At 41.2% G+C, this 14,975-nt stretch overlaps 1 protein-coding gene across 6 annotated transcripts in view; it reads left to right on the top strand.

Moving 5' to 3' along the window:
• The window catches only part of GPBP1L1 (GC-rich promoter binding protein 1 like 1), an 81,467-nt gene that overhangs the window by 19,291 nt on the left and 47,201 nt on the right, over positions 1-14,975 (top strand). For 2 of the 6 annotated variants that reach the window (XM_036755035.1, XM_036755034.1), the window contains exon 2: positions 13,857-13,903. The exons of the other annotated variants lie outside the window; for them this stretch is intronic. The gene's annotated coding sequence lies outside the window, so the exon portion shown is untranslated. The remainder of the gene's footprint in view (positions 1-13,856; positions 13,904-14,975) is intronic. 6 annotated transcript variants of the gene reach the window in all.

Here is a 14,975-nt window from a genome sequence, read left to right on the forward strand (position 1 = left end):
TGACAGACTTCGCTCTTCTCAGCAACACAAGGTACAAAGACAACTCCAAAGGATTCACGATGGAGAATGCTATCTACATCCAGAGAAAGAACTATGAAGTATGAATGCAGATTGAGGCACACTTCATGCTAGCCTTTTTTTCCCCTTTTTTTTCCTTTCTCTCTTTTGTTTTTGGGTTGGTTTTTTTTTTTTGGTCCTGTTTCTTCTTTTGCATGATTCATTTCATTGATCACAGTTCTCCATAACTTGACTAGTGTGTAAATTAATTCAATGCGAAGCTATACATGGAAGCTATATGGGATTCCATGCCATCTTGGGGGGGGGGGGAACGGGGAGGAAGAAAATCTGGAACTCAAAATTATGTAGAACCAAGTGTTGTAAACTAGAAATAAAAAAAAAAATGCTAAAAAAAAAAGAAATATGGAACTTTTGAAGAGGGGAGGAGTTGGTGGAAAACAGAATGAGTTTCATTCAAAATATGTTTAGTTTGAATAGCCTATAGAGAATTTAAAGGAAAGGAATTTAGGAGAAAGAGGTCTGGGCTATAGGCACAGTTTTGGACATTGGTAAATCTGTACCATTCACCTTTTTATCTTTTGGTCACATGAGTAATGCATGAAACCAGTATCTTATTAAGAACTGCTTATGTGAAAGACATTGAGGATGCAGGTTAAAAAAACAAAACAAAACCAAATTCCTGTTTTCAAAGAGCTGACATTCTAATAGGGAAAACAGCATGTACACAAATGAATAAATATAAAGTATATACAAAGTAGGAGGCGACTAGGTGGTGCCATAGTGCACAGAGTGATGGACCAGGAGTCAGGAAAACTCATCATCCTGAGTTCAAATCCAGCCTCAGACTCTTATTAGCTGTGGAACCCTGAGCAAGTCACTTTACCCTATTTGCCTCAGTTTCCTCATCTGTAAAATGAGCAAGAGAAGGAAATAGCACACCACTCCAGTATCCTTGCCAAGAAAGCCCCAACGGGTTCATGGAGGAATCGGATGCAACTGAAAATGAATGAACAACATATACAAAATAATTTCAGTGTAGGAGGCAGAATAAGCCCTAACTAGGGGGATGAGGAAAGGCCTCTTGAAAGAGGTGAAATTTAAACGATGTTTTGAAAGAGGCTGATGGGAGGAGGGAAGAGCTTTCACTAGGTCCCATACCTTGATGTATGGCAAGCCTACCTCCTTTTCTGGTTTTACAGGTCCTTGGGAGCACAAAAGACATTATCATTTTTGAGCAGGTTGCAGCATGCTGAGCCTACTCTGCATCCTTTTCTCTATTGCCATCTGAGGATTTTATCATCTAATTCCTTTAAGATCCTGGTGTTCTGTCACTCAGAGCCTTATAGATGCCCAGTAAATATTGCTGTTACAGAAGTGGAGACAAGTGACTGTTCCCTTTGTCTAGTAGACCTTCATACAACCCAGTCCACCTTCTTCTTGTGCAGTTCTAAGTAAAATGCATACTCATCTGGAGCACTGAGCTTGCAGGTCAGACAGTATACATTTTTCATCTACTTTTTTTTTTTAACAAAAACAAAACAATCTCTTTTCTTAGTAATCTGTGCCTAAAACCAGGCAGTACTATGTCTATTTGCAAGTACCATCCAATTTGCAAGTTGGAACATTTAGGTAATTCAGAAATACTCAAATGGATCTTTGCCTTTGTGTATCTGGAAGTTCTCCTCAGTAATGCAGATTGCAACCCATCTGTGCCTGTGCAACCTGTGTAGTTGTTCTCCCTTAAGTTCATAGAGGGTCACCCCAGCAGTCTTAGGGCCTTCCTTGTTTGCTTCTGAGATGCCAGTGGAGTAAGCTGTCTACTTGTCATGTGTCACACTGGTCACATGACCAACTTACCAGTTCCTATCATGTGATTCCTTGATGACATCTTTCACTCTTGTTCCACCTCTTCATAGTAACTTATTGTTTATGTTATGTGGCCTGCTCGACCCCCACCCCTACCCCCGTGTGCCTCTTTATTGCCCTGTGTATGACAGTAATTTTTAATTCTTTGGAGGCTGTTCTATTACATGTCTCACTGCCATGCAGCATCTACAATGTGGGTCACATAGCCATTAATAAGCAAAGGTGGAGGATGAATCATTCTTCTCGTTTCTTGGTGGAAAGGCTAGACTCAAGAGGCAGAAGGAGACATACATTTTCAGCATTAGTTTTGCATGACTATATTACAAGAAAGGACTTTTCTTTTTTGAGGGGTGAGAATAAGAGGGTACTAAAAAATACTTTAAAAAACAAGAAAAGAAAAGAGTGTCAGTGAGTTATTTTAAAAAATTAATAGAAGAGAGCAGAATCAAGTTCAGAAGGGAGCACAAAATTAGAGCAGTGTTGTAACTGCCACACCAAGTTTGAATTACACAAAAAGCCCCAAGCTATGGGGGTGGGAGGGGAAGACAGTGTAAAGACCTTCACAGTTTCAGATATAATCCTCCTTTTCCGCTATTCTTGGAATATTGCACTATTTATACTTGTTTATTAAATTCATAATAAAAAAGAAAATTTATATTTACACCATTCTTGTTGATTGGTTACTTATGTGTGTGTTGTTCCCCAGGGGTGACAAAGCAATTTCTGTTTCTCCTTCCCTTGATTTTCACCTTAATGCTCTCCAACATGCTTCCCCTGCATTCCTACTTCCGTTCCTCCCTTATATGAGTACACCTTAGTATACAATGTCAGCCCACCTTCTCTTTTCTCTCCCCTTTTACCAAATGTTTTTTTCTTTTAAATAAGGTATCCATCTAAAGCCATACATAGCAGTCATGGGTTTTATCCCATCAAGTTTCAGGTGCACCTCAGTGATCAAATTTATCTCCTTATGTTAGAAGTTCTAGCTCCTCTTGCTTTTTGCTTAAACATTGAGCATTTTTGTGTAGATGTATTAAACTATAAGTTTTACTACTGGTTCTTTTCTTGCATTTTGTCTCCTGTGAACTTCTGGTTATCTCAATTTCTAGTCTTCCTTCATCGCAGGTACCTTTTATGATATCTAACTTAGTATACATGACAGTTTTCCTTCCCCAATCCTTTATATTTTAAAAGAGCCTTTTTTCAGCAATTTCAAACAACTCTCTGAAAACTTGTAAAAAATGATGTTGACTGAAGTGAGCAGAACTGTATTTAGTACAGTGACCAACCACAATTCCAGAGGACATGTTGATAAAGCAGTTTAGTCACCTGAGAGGTGATGAACTTAATGTGCAGAATGAGACTTAAATTCTTAGACATAGCCAATGTGAGAAATTTTTTTTGCTTTGCTATGTGTGTTTGTAACAAAGGTTCTGTTTTTATTTTTTAAAATAGAGGGAGTTAGGAAGAAGGGAGTAGGGAGGAGCAAGAGGATTGCCAAAAAAAGAAAAGAATTTTAAAAACTATGAAAAGAAAGGCTCATTGAAGTATTTAAAAATCAAAATTACCGAAGAAAGACAAAAAGAAATAGAGCAGATCAACTTTAAAAGTTACATTTTGAATTTATTGTATACTTAAAAGGAAAACCAAGCAGTAGAAAGTAGTTGAGGTTTCATGTACAGTCCTCATTTTTTCTGATCTACCTTGTAAAGTGTTAAGCGAATCCATTTGTTTCAATTTTCAAAACACCAGGAAGATAGCTTTTTGAGGTTTACTCCATCCTTGGCCATGTGTCTCCACTATATCTTAAGCTGTAGTCCAGAAATAAAATTCCCATGTTCAGACATTACCTTCTTAGTTAGCTGTTACCTTCGCCATACAATTTGACTATCTTGTATTCCTTGCCCTTAGTGGATAGCAGTCAGCTATCATTTATTAAACTTCTGTTATGTGCCAGGCACCAGCAATATAAAGAAAGGCAAAGAACGGCCCCTGCTCTTGAGGAACTCAGTATAATGGGGGAGCAGACAACTATGTGCATAAAATATATATGGGATAAATTAGGAGTAGTTTTAGAAGAAAGACACGAAGATTACAGAGACCTGGGAAAGGCTTCTTGGAATCAAGAAGGGACAGAGTTCTAGGCATGGAGGACTGCCTGTGAAAATGCTCAGTCAGGATGTGGGATGTCATACACACACAGCAGTGAGGTTGCTGTCATTGGATTGCACAGTACATGGAGGTAAGGTATAAGAATGGCATAAGTCAGAAGGAACACGGTTATGAAAAGCTTTAAAAGCCAGAAAATTCAGATTTGTTCTTGTAGGTCATAGGGAGCCACTGGAATCTATGGAATGAGAGGTAACGTGGCTCAGCTGTATTTGAGAAAGATCAGTTTGACTGCTGAGTAGAGAATGGGTTCAGTGGGGAAGCCAGTGAGCTGACTTCTACAGCAGTCCGGATGTGAGGTGACGGGGCCTTGACCAGGGCTGCCACAGGGTACATGTGAGAACTGTTACAAAGGTATATTCAACAGGACTCGACGACTGTTTGTGGATATGGAGTTATGAGAGAGGGCGAGGAGCTGAGGACGTTACCGGCCTGTGTGACTAGGAGGCTGGTGGCTGCATTTAACATGTCTGTGTGACATCCAGTTAAAGATGGCCATTTAGGCAAGTTGGTTTGAGATCGGAATGTTAAGAAATAGGTTAGTGCTGGATGGATCAATGGAGTCATCAGCATAAAGATGATCATTGAAACCAGGTGAAACAGTTGAGGGAGGAGACAGTTTCAGAAGGAAGGCATCTAATTAATGTGAGGAGTTTGGGAGGAAAGGGAACTCTTTGAAAATAGGCTCAGTTTTTTTCAGGGAAATGTGTGTCAGAGTTCTCAGGTGAGAGGGGTAGGAGAAGTGGGAAGTTTGAGAACTGAAGAAAAAGTGTGAAAAAGCCACTGTGGTAAGTGGGCTAATGAATTGATTGGGAAGATGTAAAAAAATTACCTTACCGCAATGAAGGCCAAGCCAAGATTATGAAACATAAATTTGTAGTGGATCCAGTCTGAACAGTTTCATGATTTTCTCCACCTCAGCAGCACATGTATAGAAGCAAAGGCAGTAGATAGTGGGAATCATCCAAAATGGGGGTTTGTCAGGGCAAGATCTTCATGGGGATAAAGCATTGAGGAAAACACTTAAAGCCCTGTGGTCATCAGATTTTTACCCAAGGTTCCATAATCTTTGAAAGCTCCATAAATATTTTAGGCTCCTTTTGGAAATATTGGGTATTCCCATGTGACTCACCAAAAGTGGGTAGTAGTTACCTGTTTGGTATTGGGTGGCTCTCTGTTTTGTCTTGCATACCTCCAGGAATGTTACAGACCTGTGTTATCAGCCAAGAAAATGCTTACCCTTAGTACTGCCTCAGGATAGTGTCTCTCCCAAACTTGCATACTGATGAACTATTTGGTGCTGTCCAAACACGTGTTGAAATCTAAGCAGTAGACATTCATCCAGTTGGTCTTTCCTGTTTTTGTGAACAGGTGAAATCATTTTGAGTGATTGTAGATATCTTTAGGAAAGAGTCTCTTCAGTGTCTGAGGGGTTGATGTATTCGGCATAACAGGAGCATCTCAATGACTTCACTATCCTCGGGTCTCTGCTCTGGATCTCCTCCGTCACAGTAGCAGCAAATACATTTATTTAGCAGGCATACATTTTATTTTATGCCTAGCCTGATGTTTCTTATCAGAGAGTCTTTGAACAAGATTATTGTGTTTTGTCTTCTAAAGAATCTTGAATAATTTTGCTATGTGGATGGGAGATGACAATTTATTGTGAAAGAGCCTGTAAGGTAGTGTTTTGTTCCAAATCAAATGCATTTTCACAATCAATAAATAGAAAGCGTAGTAAGATTTTATCTTTTTTTTTTTTTTTACATCTTTAAGTTAATTGGTAATGGTAAAGATGTGCTCCATTGCTGACTGTAACCTAGGAAAGCTTACCTGTTCCCTCCTAATACAGAAGTCCAGGATTCCCTTAGTTCATGTATGAAAGACTTTTATTCAAAAGATTTTGTATAGATAGGAGAGTAGGCATGTATAATTCATTAGTTATGGATATATTCTCAGTTGCTCTTTTTTGGCATTATTTGGTATATATTGTATTTTTCCATTTTTTTGGTAGCTTCCCCTTCTTTAGATATCTTGTATGTATATTTATCCCTCAACACACTCACAGTTGTGTCACCCATGGCATAGATACTTGATTCTTTTAGGCTGCTTTTCCTGTCCTTGTTCACTTTAGTGTCTTTCCTTTTCTACCTCCTATGAGCACATCTGGGACTGGGACTGTGATTTTAGGGTCCAGGGATGACTCCACTGGTGTTTGTGGAGAAAAGTTTTTTGCAAATCTCTCCCATTTTTTCTCCTGTTTGTAGTCCTTCCATTTTTTTGCCTTTGAATGTCTTTGGGATGACTTTGGTAATGGCTGGATGGATGTCTTGCCAAATTTTCTTTAATTTGGTTTTACCCTCAGTTCTCTGTGCCTTATAAAGCTGATACTGCTTATAATAGCCCATCATCCTTCTTTGTAAGAATTTCTACATGAGTTTATATTCTAACCTGATATTGTCTTTGATGACCATCCCTCTCTATTTGACAGGTAAGTTTGCTGGGCTCCTTTGTTGTCTTATGGAAGTTAATTTAGATTGATTATATTTATGGATAAAACTGATACTACATGTGTGGATATCATTTCTGTTGTCTATTTTCTTTCTCTTGAGTCTTCTACTCTAACTCCTGAATTCTTTTACTTCGAGTGGACTCCCTTTTCTTCAGTTTGTTTTCAACTTCTTTTCCCTATACATTCAGTCTTTTTCACAAGTCCAGACTCTTCAAACTGCCTTTGCTATTTATTTATTTCTGCTATTATTTGGTTTATGGTCTTGTTTTCTCTCTTGTTTCCCCATCTTAAGCGTCTCACAGAGGTTGGAAGTAGAATCTAGACTTGTAGATTGTTTTGACTTTTCCTCAATTTCCGCAGTTTTTTTCCTCATATTTCTCCTCTCCAGTTTCAATCTCTGGCGTTCACAAATTCAAATCACATTCACATTTTCCTTCTCCTTTTTGTCTTCCGCAACCTTCTGCCACATCAAAGCTGGTAGGATTTGAATACTTTCTGATTTTATTCTTGAACAGATTTATCAAGAATGGTAGATTAACAGTGATTTGGGAGAAGGCCAATAGAATCCAATTGGCTCTAGAAAAATCCCAGAGATTTTAAAGCTACGCATTTGCACTCTGGCCATCCTCCTCTTCACCCTTAGTCACTAGATTCTAATTGAAGAATTTTCACCTTGCCATGCCCAGAATCAGGCTACCACCTCATTTGCCAGACATTTCCGACCATTGCAGGGCATGAAACTCCACCCTGTTTGAGCTTCCTTTTATGTGTTGTCTTTCCCTATTCCCCCTATTAGATTGTAAGCTCCTCTGGCCAAAGATTGTCTTGCTTGCTTGTATTTGTAGTCTCTGTGCTTGGCACAGTGCCTGGCAAAGAGTACACTTAATTATTTTTTATTCATTCTTAAAGCTGAAGCTTCTCTTTGAATAGTTGTCTAGCTGTGACATAGACATAGTCTTTCTGTCAGCTCACTTCTTAGGAGGCAAAGAGTCTCTGGATTGAATTCCTTGAAAGATTGTTATGAGGAAAATGTCATAGAGATAAGTCTGCCAGGTATTGATTAAGCACTTACCAGGCATCCTCTCTGTTCTCAAGGCATTCACAGGCTAATAGAGACAACTGAAAATAACTATTTGCATCCACAATATGTTAAGGAAATGAGACATTCTCTCAGAAGGAAGGCAGTAGCAGTGTGGGCAGCAGGAAAAGTTTCCTGCAGAAGGTCTACTTTGAGCTGAGTCTTAAAGGAAAGTACCCAGGGCATAGGTAAGAAGGGGAAGCACTGCCATCCTGGGGAAGAACCAGGAAAAAGGCATAGACTTGGAAGATGAAGTGTCCTCCAAGGGAGAGCTGGTGTCACTGGGTCGGAGAGTGTGTGCAGAGAAGAGAAATTGTGAAAAAGATTGGAACCATAGGAAAGGGACCAGGTTATAAAGGGCTTTAAATGCCCAAGAGCACATTTTTGGTTTGCTCTCTGAGGCACTAAGAAGACCCTAGAGTTTACCAAAAGGGGACGTAATTTGATCTTTAGGAAGAATCAAAATCACTTGGGCAGCTGAGTGGAGGATGGATTGTCATGAGGAGAGACTTGAGACAGGAAAACCAGATAGATTACAGATAGATAGAAAACCAGTCTTATTGAAAGAGTACTGGTGTGAGATGATGGGGGGCCTACACCAAAGTGGTGGCAGTATCAAGGAAGGGAAGGGGATGTAAACAAGAAATGTTGTAAAAGTAGAACTGAGACTTGACAACATACTTATATATGTGGGAGAGTGAAAGTGAGCCACAGTGAAGGATGGCACCCACGTTGCAAGGCCTTGGTGATGGGCAAGATGAACATTAAAAGGAAAGATTTTTGTGGAAAAGATAATTAGTTTCGAACATGTTGAGTTTGAACTTGTGGGACATCCAGTTCAAGTTGTGCAGGAAGAAACTGGTAATGTGAGACTGGAGTTCAGGAGAGATAGGGTGGGACATAGAGATCTGGTAATCATCTTTCTAAAGGTGAAAACTGAATCCCTAGCAAGTGATGAGTTCAGGTGTGACAGTCTAGAGGCAGAAGAACAGAACACACAGGGCAGCATTGGGAGTGTTTTAACAATCTGGCTAGCAGCTGTTGTGGGGGTAAAAGACCAACACAAGGCCAACAACAAGAATGCTACCAGCACACTGCAAAAGCACAGGTTCTTTTGATCTGCTTTAGTAAGGAAAGCAACGTTAAGGGGTTGACAAGCTTACTTTAATTCAGCATACAAATATCATTCACTTAGTTCAGGGGAAAAAACCAGCACTCTAAACTTTGGAACAAATACAAACAAATTACAAACATTGACAGACCAAATGCAGATTCAAATTCCAATACATAGTTACCAGAGTTTAACAAAGTCGCAACATCTGGGTTTACGAGCTGGAGGGCTTCTTAGCTGCAGCTGCCCGGGAGTCTCCAAATGCCACCAAGAATGAGAGCCCTGTGCAAATGGTTCTGTCTTCTCTTACAGGATTTCAGACATCATCAAATGGTCATCTGAATGACCAGAACTTAGGCTCCTATGATTGGCTCTTGAGTTAGCCCCTCCCCTTAGGACCCTGGGAGGTTCACATCCAAATAGGTTAGGTTAACACCTGATAGGGGTTAGAGCCTGAGGCTTAGCACTTAGTAAGACTCAATGAAATACACTGAATTACTCAAAGGAAACAAAAGCCAGACTCTTCAAGGGCACTTGGTTGAACTAAGTGCTGAGAGCCCATTTTGCTTACCAACACACTCTACCCCTTGTTCCAGGATACATAATCTAATCAGCCATGGATCCTGGATCCTGGATACATTGTGATCCAATTACAGAGGAAACTAAAACATAACATTCACAACTAAGCAAAACATACCATTCAGTGACATTCCCAAATGTTGGTTTACAATTCAAGTGTCCACCCCTAGGTCAAAACAGGTTAATCTCTTTAGCTTATAAAGTACTTCTTGAGCATCACCCTGCCATTGCAGGCTTTTTCCCAGTACCCTGAGGCATGGGCATACTTTAGTTAGTAAAGTCATAAAGCAAACAAACAAACAAACAAAACAAATAGTTCTCTTGGGGATGTCTCCTCCCCAAACTGCTGTTGCAGGCTTCCACTTGGCATCCAAAGTCCCAATTTCAAATAAAGAGTCCAAAGTTCTTTTGGGGTCTGTTTTCCCCAATATGTTTCGGTCCCCATTTCCAAGTCCTGAGGGTCCGAAGGGCAATAAGGCCAACAGTGTAGGGTCCCTGGGGGTCCAAGGCACTTTCCCCACGCCAACAAAAACAAATCCATGCCTCCCTCCTGGATCCCAAGCAGCCCAAGAGGAAGGGGCCAAAAAGGCAGACTCAGTGCCTTGCTGCAATGCTTTCATTTTGCCCCAGGGCTGAATTCCAACTCCCTGGTTTCCTGGTTGTCTAGCTTGGGCTGGCCTCTCCTGGTTTCTGCCGGAATCTCGAATGCAATGTGGGTGATTCTCCACCTTTTTGCTCACCTCAAAGTTCTCTGCTCTGGTTGGGGAAGGCAGCAAAAAAGCACACTCGGAGTCTTGCTGCAGAGTTTCCTTCTTGCCCCAGGGCTGAACTCCAAGCTCCTGGGTTCCAACTCCAGCTGGCCTCACCTGGCTTCTGCTGGAATGTAAGCCATTCTCCACCATTTCGATCCTCTCACCGAAGTCAGCTCCAAGGCAGCTCAGCGCTTTCAGCTTTCCATAGTTCCCATGCAGGCAGTCTTCTGCTCTGTCTGGATCAGTATTTCGGCAGCCACTGTCTGCTTCTTCTTTCGCCTCACCAGCCCCTCCTGCCAAATCTTCAGGAAGGCCATTCTCCACTCCTGTTTCAAAACTCCATATATAATATAATCTCAACACATTCACCCTTTCAGTACAGTCCTCCAGGGCCAGGCTTATCAGCTTAAGCCCTGGAGAGAAGGGATTATCCCTGGGGGCCCTGAAACCACTCCCAGCACTTCAACTGGTCTGCTTTCCTTCAGGACTTTGTTGTTCCTGAGACTCCACAGAATCATAGCCACCCCAACTACAAAGAGCAATACAAAAACTGGGAAACATTCAACCAACCCAGTACCCCGAAACGCCATGCTTTCCTGTTAAAGGCAGATCCTGAACACCACTACGCCATTTGTTTTAACAGTCCGGCTAGCAGCTGTTGTCGGGGATGAACAACCAACAGAAGCCCAGCAACAAGAACGCTGCCAGCACGCTGCAAAAGCACAGGTTCTTTTGATCTGCTTTAGTAAGGAAAGCAACGTTAAAGGGTTGACAAGCTTACTTTAATTCAGCATACAAATATCATTCACTTAGTTCAGGGGCAAAGACCAGCACCCTGAACTTCAGAGCAAGATACAAAGTACAAACATTGACAGACAGACCTTGTCTGATTCAAATCCCAGTACACAGTTACCAGAGTTTAACAAAGTCCCACCATCCAGGTTTACGAGCTGGAGGGCCCTTAGCTACAGCTGCCCGGAGTCTCCGCATCATCCTGTGCCACCAAGAGTGAGAGCCCTAAACAAATTAAAAACATCGACAGACAGACCAAATACAGATTCATAGTTACCAACATCTAGGTTCAGCCCGGGAGCTCATAACGAGGGCCGGCCCACAGTCACTGCTGTGGCTAAGAGCTCCAAAGAAGAAAAAGCCAACCCCTGGTTTTACATCTTTTTCAGGGTCCAGGGTGAGTCACACATGTGAACTAGAATCATCACAGCGACTCACCCATGTGACCTAGAATTGTCACAAAGAGGCGACTTAAACCCACGTGGTGTAAAAGCCTCTGACATCCCAAACATGTCACTCAAACTCATGTGTAAACTAGGCCCTCCCCTGAGGCAAGGAGGTCACCAAGGACTCCCAAATCTAATCAAGGAATCAAAGGCCAAACTCTTCAAGGGCTAAGCACTTGAACTAAGTGCTAAGAGCCCATTTTGCTTACCAACACAGGGAGACACCCATGGTTAGTAGGCTTGGCTTAAATGAAGTGGTTCCAGGAGAGAGCAGTATCAGAAAAACCCAGAGAGGAGAAGACAGTGGTCTGTGGTGTCAGTTTGCAGAGAAGCCAAGAAGGATGAGAAAAGATGATGAGATTTGGCAGTTAAGAGAACGTGGAAGGGACAGTTTCAGTTGAATGATGATGGAGGAATCCAGGTGTGAGCTGTTGTTGGTATTTTGGAAACTTGTCTAGCCTCCAGGTACAGACCTAACAAAGGGTCTCCAGAACGTGCCCTACTGTGCACCGCTCAAGGCATGAGGCTGCTCCTGGAGGGGAGGACAACACTGGGAAGCCCATGACTGTCATGTAAAGGTCAGGTCAACTTCTTTTGGGGGGTTTCTCAGACTGTGACTTAGTGAGGAAGGGCATGCCCAGTGAGCATATGAAGGAGGTCTACCCCCAAAGTAAAGGATGAGAATGTTCTCCAACATCCTCAGTGCTGCTACCTAGGGCCTTTCCTCTTTACCTCTCCTAGGACAGGTTGACTTGCCACATGGCAAGCATGTTTAAAAGGAAATGTGAGGAAAGCATGTTGAAAACTTACTGCCAAAACATGAAAGTTGTAATTCAAAGGTTACACAGACTTTTGTAATGCATTTTCCCAAAATTTCATTGCCGTTCTTCCCTCTTCCAGAAATCTTCAGTGGCTCTCCTGTGTCTATTGATGTCTAAACTCAGGTGGACATTCAGTGCCTTACATGCTGACAAGCCATTAGTAGAATATGATGATTCCACACACGTTTTATGTTGAGGGGGGAGAGGAGGGCGGCGTGCGTGCGCACACACACACACTTCCCAATCTACATGTGTTATCAATTATACTATTAATATGTGTTAATAGAGTTCATAACAGAAAGCTGCTGTGAATTCAGTGACACTTTAAAATGAAGGGAAGAGGAAGAAAAGAGCAAGCATTTATTAAGTCCCTGCTTTGTACCAGGAGCTGTGCTAAGCACTTTACAGATATTTTTTCATTTGAATATGTATGTGTGTGACAGTCATGCCTTAGGTGTGTTTGCTTATATATTATAACAAGTCATAATGAAGTGGCTGGTGCTGTTCTGCAACTTGTAGAAGTTGGAGTTTGATCTGGTTCTATGTCAAGCTTGCTGCAGCTTAGATACAGCAGAGAAGCCCAAGTTCTTAATAGTTTTATCAGACAATAGGTATTCAGAATAAAGTCAGCCAGATACTTTGATGCAAAGATGAGTTTTAAATAATTGTTACATACAAGTTCCTGTTAAGGATGAATAAAGTACCAAGAAATAGAAAGTCATTAGCATAGAACCCCACTGTTAATATTGTACATATTTTTTTCAGGCAAACAAGGTAAAAAATAATGTTTGCTACACTTAGGTATTGCCAGACACCTTAAAATGATTCTCCTGCCCTGCAAGAGCTGTGGTACAATGATTGGGAAACCACCAGTGTAGTGAACAGTGCTGCGCTGGATTTGAGAGATTTCAGATACCACGTTTAAGAGCCGTATTAGTCTTGGATAAGTTGCTTGACCTTTCTAGACCTCAGTTTACTCCAATATAAACGGGGATAATATTTACACCATAAGGATTATCGTGAGGATAGCCCTTTGCAAGCCACAAATCAGTATGGAAATGTAAGTTGTACAGCATGGTCTAGTGGAGAGAGTCCTGCTTTGATTCCTAATAGACCTAGGTTCAAAATTTGCCTCTACCACTTCCTAACTGTGTGGTCATGGACAAAACAGATGCACTTCACCTGCTTCGGTCTCTTTGTTCAGTGCTGAAATAGTAGTTTGGAAGTCTTAAGAGTTGTCTGCTTGTAGGGGAGTGCTATAAAGGAAAGGGTAGAAAGGAGAGTTGGACTGGATGATTTCTAAGTTCCAACAGTTATTTTTTAAAAAGTTATTTATGGAAAGGGATGATAATGCCTGTGGTACCAAATTTGAAATGGTTGTCTGGGTTAGTGATTCATGATATATATATATAAAAGCACATTGTAAATCTTAAAACTCTGCATAAATAAATCAGTTATAATTGCTATCATTTAGTTGGTCCAGAATTGTTTATTTTAAGCACTGGGGGTGCAAATAAATTAGAGAGGTGGCCCTTGCCCTGGAGGAGTCATGTCACTTAAGGTCTCATGGGGGAAGGCATCACAAAGAAGGGAGCTGAAGAGAGGAAGGAGATATGGCTGCCCAGCTTCTAGGAGGAGCCCCAGGGCAGGGAGTACTGTTGTGGCATCCTTTAACTTTATACCCTTTCTCACACTCTGTCCCTTCTTCATAGGCGTTAACCAAAGGCAAACTGAACTACTTAGTGCTGGTGTTCCCCAGGTATGTGCTGAACAGCTGTTTTTTAGCTATTCTTGTCCCTCCCACTAGGAAACTACCCTGCACCCCCTCCTGTCAAACCCAATGAAATGGTGCCCATTCTTCTTCAGAGTCTTAATTCCACTTACCATGATACTCTTCAACCACCCACCCAGAAATGCTGTCTCCCTCCCCAGAGCTTCCCTACCATCACTATATCTCTCAGATAGTTTGGTGCCTCAGTAGAGAGAGGCTTGGATGTAAAGAACACCTGAGTTCAAATTCTATCTTAATCAATAGATGTGTGACCCTGGACAAGTCACTTTACCTCTCCTCCCCCCCCCCCCCAGATTCCTCATCTGTGAAGTGGGAATGATAATAGCATCCCCACCCACCACCCCACTGTTAATGACAATAAAATGAGACTACATATAAAGAGCTTGGCTAACCTTAAAGGGTTATATTAATGCCAGCTAGTAGTAGTAGTCAATGAGAATTGTTAAAAAATTTATTTTTTCAATTCCACATCCTCTCTACATCTTCCCTATCCACCCTGTTCCTCACCCATTGAGAAAATAAGAAATACCATACCCATATGAAGTCAAACAAAACATATTTCCACATTAGTCATTTTTCAGGGAGTGAAGACAAAAAGAAAATATGCTTCAATCTGCATGCAGAATTCATCACTTCTCTCTGGAGAGGGATAGTATTTTTCATCATGAGTCCTTTGGAACTGTCATGGATCATTGTATTGAGCAGAATTGCTAAGTCTTTCACAGTTGATTGATTATCTTTACAATATTACGGTTATTGTGTACAACATTCTAGTTTTGCTCACTTCAGTCTTCATCACTTCATACAAGTTTTCCCAGGTTTTCCTGAGCTAATTTACCCTCTCATTTCTTATATCACAATAGTAGTCTCTCACAATTATGAACAACAGCTTGTTCAGCCTTTCCCCAGTTGAAGGGTATCTTCTTAATTTCCAGTTCTTTGCCACCACAAAGACACCTGCGCTATAAATATTTTTGTATATATAGGTCCTTTCTTCTTTGATCTTTTTAGGGTACAGACCTGGTGGTAGTAGTGTTAC

The sequence above is a fragment of the Trichosurus vulpecula genome, chromosome 4 (assembly GCF_011100635.1).
Source record: "Trichosurus vulpecula isolate mTriVul1 chromosome 4, mTriVul1.pri, whole genome shotgun sequence".
Classification (NCBI taxonomy): domain Eukaryota; kingdom Metazoa; phylum Chordata; class Mammalia; order Diprotodontia; family Phalangeridae; genus Trichosurus; species Trichosurus vulpecula.